A 6,103-nucleotide genomic window follows, 5' to 3' on the forward strand; every position below is an offset into this window, starting at 1 on the left:
CTTGGCTGCCTGCTCTCCACACCGCCCGCTGGAGCCTCAGCCCCGGGTCCCAGCGTCCGGGCCGGCCTGGGTCTTACCTGGGTCCCCCAGCGCTCTGTGGGAGACGGTGAGCAGCCAGGGGAGAAGGAAGTTGCACAGTTCGGGCAGCGTGAGACAGCTTGGCATGGTGGTCTGGCGGAAGGGAGGCAGGGCGCAGGGAGTGGGGGTCAGCACCAAGGGGAAGGGGCGGGGAGAGCCAGCAGGATAAGGGTAGTCCTGTTGGGGATTCCTGAAAGGGACCGGCCAGCAGGAAATGAACGGTGACATCAAGAAGGTAATGGTGAGCGAGGCAGCGATAACCCCACTCAACCTGACCTGAGGCCCGTGCACGCCCTGGCTCCGCGGGCCCTGATTTAGCATCTCCTCTCCCTGTGGCTGTTCTTCCGAGGTGCTGCTCCCAAGATTGTCATCGGTCGAGTCTGCCCCCCCTCCGGAATAAACAATCACACCTCTGCTTGAAACAGTGGCTTTCTAAAGCCCTGGGGATCAAGTTCAATCCCCTACCCTCGACTTCCAAGAATCCTGAGATCCAGGTCCTCCCGCACCTCCAACATCACCCCGCGCTACCCTCCTCCTACCCTCTGCCCTGGGACCCAGACAAGGCGGACTTCCCAGAGGGTCAGAAAAAACCCAGGTTCAAGACCACCTCCGGGCACTGTGGCCAGGTCTCACCTTGTCTAAGAAGGCTTTCTTCACTCTGTAGTTGGCTACACTGTGGTCTACTGGGTTGCACTAGGGACTAATTTTCTTTAGAAGCTCTCTCTCTCTCTCTCTCTCTCTCTCTCTCTCTCTCTCGTGTGTGTGTGTGTGTGTGTGAGAGAGAGAGAGAGAGTGTGCGTGGGGGGAGAGACTTGGGATTGAATCAAGCCCACACTGAGCTACATCCCCAGCCTTTTTTTATTTTTTATTTTCAGACATGATTTCCCTAAGTTGCCGAGCCTGGGATGGATCCTCCTGCCTCAGCCTTAAGAGTCCTGGTGCTCCAGGCAGGCATGGCCACCACACCCAGAAAAATAATCTTATTTATTTATTGGTACAAGGCATTGAACTTGGGTCCTTGTACTTGCAAGGCAGGTGGTGGAATGACTGAGCTAAATCCTTGGCCAAAAAAGTACTTCTATTAGCACCTAAATAGTGTGATTAGAAAGTAATACATGACATATGGACTATGAGGTTTTTCTAAAATTATAAAGTTATTTTTAAAATAACTTCCAATGCAACTGATGTTTTGGCAGTATATTCTGCTTCCCTTCTTTTTTTTTTTTTTTTTGTACCAGTAATTGAACTCAGGCCCTTGTGCTTGTGAAGCAGGCTCCAGAACCACTGAGCTAAATCCCCAGCCCTCTTTCCTTTCTTTACCATCTCTATTCTTTTTTATTAGAGGCTCTCTAATGTTGAGCTACATCCCAAATCTTTTTCATTTTTTATTTCAAGACAAGGTCTTACTCAGTTGGCCAAGCTTGTCTCCAACTTGTGATCCTCTTGCCTCAGCCTCCTGAGTAACTGGAATTACTGGTGTGCACTACCAGGCCCAGCAATGGGATCCAGTCATACCATGTTGATTATTATGTTTGGACTGAGAACCCCTTGACCTAGTTTTATTCGTTTTTCCAAACCTGACTCATCCACATCCTATTCATGACTCTGAGCAAGTTACTTAACCTCTGTGCCTTGGTGTCCTGATCAGGGTCACTGGACAATAGCACGATTCCCTTCTTGAGTAGCTTCGAGGGTTGGATGGATCCCCCACACCTGTGCCTGATGTGTCTGGGACTCTGGTTGTCGTGACTCCTGACTCTAGTCCTCACTTCCTTTCTGGCACAGAGTGTGAGCTAATGTGTGAGCACTTTCGTGAATGAACTCACTTTAAGGACTTCTGGGAAGGAGAGTTGGGGAAATGGGCAAGGGAGGACTCTCAGGAGAGTGAGGAGCAGCCATGCCTGGTGGTGCACACCTGTAATCCCAACACTCAGGAGGCTAAGGCAGGAGGGCTGCAAGTTGAAGCCCAACCTGGGCAGTTTAGTGAGATCCTGTCTCAAAATAAATAGGAAGGGCTGAGTATGCAGCTCTGTGTTAAGCTCTGGGTTCAGTCTCAGTACCTGGGTGTGGGGGAGCTGAGCCCCACTTTCCTGTAGATGCAAGCCAAGGCCACCTTGCAGCAGGAGAAATGGAGGTTAGGCACAGTATGAACTTTCCAGTGGAGGAGGGTATGGTGGTGCAGGCCTGTTATCCCAGCACTCAGGAGGCTGAGGCCAAAGGATTTCTGTGAGTGTGAGATCAGGCTGGGCTGCACAGTGAGTTCAAGGCCCGTCTGAACTACATAGTAAGACCCTGTCTCAAAAAACAAAAAAATTAAAAATAAGAAACTTCCCAATGGTTAAGAGAGAAAGTACTTGGGACAGGAAACGAGCGAGAACCACTTTACAGGAAAACCTGGGAAAGGAGACTGCAGGCACTGAAATGGACTCGGGAATCACCTACAAGGACCATTGGCCTCGTGACACCTGTGACAGCTGCCATCCCCGACCTTGCTGCAGGCACCTCACCTAGGTGTTTTTGTATTTATTTTTCCTGGTGTGAGGGAGGAACTTAAAAATGGCGTGAGACATGCTGAAAAAGAAGTGCACATGTGGAGGAAACTAGTGTCGTCCCACGGCTGGGAAGATTTGAATCCACATCTGATAGTTTAAGCTCTTGCCTGCCCCACCCACCTTGGAACCAAGGATTGAACTGGGCCTTCACTGAGCTCCAACCCCAGCCCTTTTTAATCTTTTGTTTTGAGACAGGGTCTTGCTAAATTGCTAAGCTGCCCAGTCTTGCAGCCCTCCTGCCTCAGCCTTGAAGAGTGCTGGGATTACAGACCTGCACCACCATGCCAGCTGGGCCTACACTCTTAACTCCTGATCTATATTTCTCTGTTTCACAGCAGGTGCTACATCATCTTGTAGAAAATGATACCGCAGCCCCCGCCATGTGGCCTACCTGTTAGAAGCCGGTCTCTGCCCGGAGGCAAAAGCAGTGATGGGTAGCAGCCTTTGGTCCTGCGAGAGGGAAGGTTCCAGGTGAGGGTGTTGTCCAGGCTCCTGGGGCATCCAGGTGCCTTAAAGCCCAGGAACTTGAGCATCTAGGTGGCCAGCATGGTGGCTCGCTTTACACCTGTTGGGAAGCCTTCTCTCCTGCACTCCAAGAGGAAGCCAAGGTGCCCAGGAACACCGCACCCCTGGTCCACTGCACCAGGCTAAGGGACTGTGTCCAGCCCAGGGGCTTCTCTGTGGACCAGGGGCCAGGGAAAGATGTGAAAATGCGGATGAGGGCGAGAGCCTATGGTAGGAGAGAAGACGACAACCCGGAGGGCCTAGAAAAGAGCCTACTGCTGGGGGCTCTGGGGGACCAGAGCAGATGGGAGAACGCTCACCATGCCTAGATTGGTTGCTGCCCTGACACTGCCACACAGGCCTCGTTGCCAGCACTGCCCTCCCTCCCTGTGCGTCCTCACCTCTGCCCCTGGGGGCCTGGATGCACATTGCCTTTGGGAAGAGGCTGTCAAGGTGGAAAGTGACTTCCAGGACTTCCAGCCGCCTCAAGGAACCTAGTGCCCTCTGTCCAGCCCCCGTCTGTCCGTCTGTCTGTCCTTTCCTCCTCTGTCCCCACCCCGTCGGAAGCTCAGAAGCACAATTTCCCTTTGTCTCTGTCTTTTTCCCTATTGTTGAACAACAGGGGCCCCTTTCTTTGTCCCGTGGGTAATGGCAACGAAATGTCAACAGCTGGGGCTGTGGGATGCGGGACGGGCTGGCACACGGCACCGGAAAGGCCCTCGGGGGGCTCCGCAGGAGAGGATGTCCAGGGAGGGGGCCGGGGCAGAGATGCGCCCCCCAGTTCTCCCACCTCAGGGACCTGAGGAGATTTTTGTCTGAGGCCAGGGTGTCAGCCTGGCCTGTGGAGGGTGAGGGGTGGCTAGGGTGGCTGCAGGAGAGATGGTCATTAGTGAGAGGGACTGCTCTGTCCCTGGGAAGGGACCGGGCTCTGTGGGGATGGGGCTGTCTAAATGAAGGTCTCATCTTCATCCGAGTGTCCCACCTCCTTCCTCAGCACGGGTGCATAATCACAGGAGAAAGAGCAAGGGGAATCCTTCATCTCCTTATTCCTTTAGAGAAATTCACCTTTTCTAAACTCTTATTAGGAACTCTAAATTCCTGCTGAGGTCCAAATCCATTTTGAAAACCTCTCTACTGAGGAATAATTTTTGTACAAAAGGTGCATTGACTGGGCCTGGTGGTGCACGCCTGTCATCCCAGCTATTTGGGAGGCTGAGGCAGGAGGACTGCAAGTTTGAGGTCAGCTGCGGCAATTTAGCAAGAACCTGTCTAAAAAGGGCTGGGGATGTAGCTTAGCAGAGCACACCTGTGTTAAATCCCTGGTGCTAAAAAAATGAAAGAAGGAGTGCACAGAGCTTAAGTGTAGAGTGCAATGATTTTTCTTCTTTTTCCTCTTGTTCCTCCCCTCCTCCTCCTCCTCCCCCCTCTTCCTCCCCCCCTCTTCCACCTCCTTCTTCTTCTTCTTCCTCTTTTCTTGAAAGAGTCTTGCTTTGTAATTGAGGCTGGTTTTGAGCTCACTATGCAGCCCAGGCTGGCCCTGAACTCACAGCGATCCTCCTGCTGCAGCCTCCTGAGTTCTGGGATCACAGGTGTGCAACACCATGCCCAGCTGAGTCTGATGAGTTTCTACTTCCTATGTGCACAGCTTGTATACATGTACCTCCCAGACCAGTTGTCAGGATATAGAACATTCCTGATGATCCGGAGTAAACCGACGCAGAAAAAAGACTCCCCACTACCTACCAGCCCCCTATAAGTAGCCACTTAAAAACAGAAGGGGGGTTGTGTTTTGGGGGGTTTTTGTTTTGTTTTTTGTGGAGGTACTGTGTGTTGAACCCAAGGCCTTTCACTGGGTTACATACCCAGCCCTTTAAAAAAATTTTTTTTTCATTTATTTGAGACTTGCTCTCACTAAGTCACTAAGTTGCGCCGTCTGAGGTCAAACTTGTGATCCTCCTGCCTCAGCCTCCCAGAGTGCTGGAATTACAGGCATGCACCACCATCCCTGGCCATTTAGAGCTTTGAATAATTTCTTCTCCTCCTTTTTCTTTGTTTCATACCATTAGCTTTGTGTCTGTTGAATCTACACTTTCAGCCTGGGGGGACTGAGGTCCATGATCTTTCTCAGCCACCAAATGAAGAAGAGGAGGAAAGCAGCAACTCGCCTAAATCATCACCACTGGAGCTGCTGCTCCCCCAAGCCTGGCCCTTTCTGCCTTTGTGCCCATCCCTCCTCTGTGCAGGTTTGCACTTGCTGTATCTAATAATGGAGGGTGGGCTGTCAGTGCTCTTTGGGGTCTGATTGGCTGTTTTCTGTCCCTGCGCCCTGCCCCCAGTCCTTCCCTCCTCCTCCCAGGACTGTCGCTCCTGAGAGAGCACAAATAGGGACACTCTGATCCCGCGCATCTGATTGGCTCCCTCCCAACTCAGAACAGGGAGAGGGAGGGAGAAGGAGGGAAGAGTATAAAGGCACCACAACCTCACAGCCTGGGCCCCTGCCTGCTCTCCCCAGGTCACTTCTAACTGTGGTGTGGAGGTCCCTGGTGAGTGACTCACTAAGGGCTGAATATGGCGAGGCCTGTTGGCCCACACCTGCAGTCCAGCTCTCTGGGAGGCTGGGGCAGGAGGATCTCTGCCCAACCTAGTAACGAGGCAGGGACACAGGTCACCACCAGGCTGCCCTCAGTATGGTGATTTTACCCTCAGGAGAAAATTTAAAAGGGGTTGGGGGAAAATAGAGAAATAGAAGTAGAGGAAGAGATTAGGCAACACTGGAGGACAAAGGAAGATCACAAACTTTGGGGAACTGGTGAAGATGAAGGAGGGAAAGGGAAAATGAAGAAATAAAAATAGGAACAGGACAATAGAAACAATGTCTACACATGTAAAAACAAGAAAAAAAAAAGAGGAAGCAATGTTTAAAATCCACTTCGAGGTGTGTCTCTGCTGTCACTGGTAGACAAATGGGC

The 6,103-nt window shown here is 51.7% G+C and overlaps 1 long non-coding RNA gene across 1 annotated transcript; it reads right to left on the reverse strand.

Moving 5' to 3' along the window:
- Nucleotides 1-6: 6 nt before the first annotated feature.
- On the reverse strand, nucleotides 7-3,690 carry LOC104875987. Its single transcript, XR_784213.1, has 3 exons — nucleotides 3,536-3,690; nucleotides 3,022-3,080; nucleotides 7-171 (listed from the first exon to the last, which is right to left on the reverse strand). It is a non-coding gene; the product is annotated as an uncharacterized LOC104875987 (long non-coding RNA).
- Between the last annotated feature and the right edge of the window lie 2,413 nt (nucleotides 3,691-6,103).

Source organism: Fukomys damarensis, unplaced genomic scaffold, assembly GCF_012274545.1.
Source record: "Fukomys damarensis isolate Sample0158 unplaced genomic scaffold, DMR_v1.0_HiC HiC_scaffold_33, whole genome shotgun sequence".
Taxonomy (NCBI): domain Eukaryota; kingdom Metazoa; phylum Chordata; class Mammalia; order Rodentia; family Bathyergidae; genus Fukomys; species Fukomys damarensis.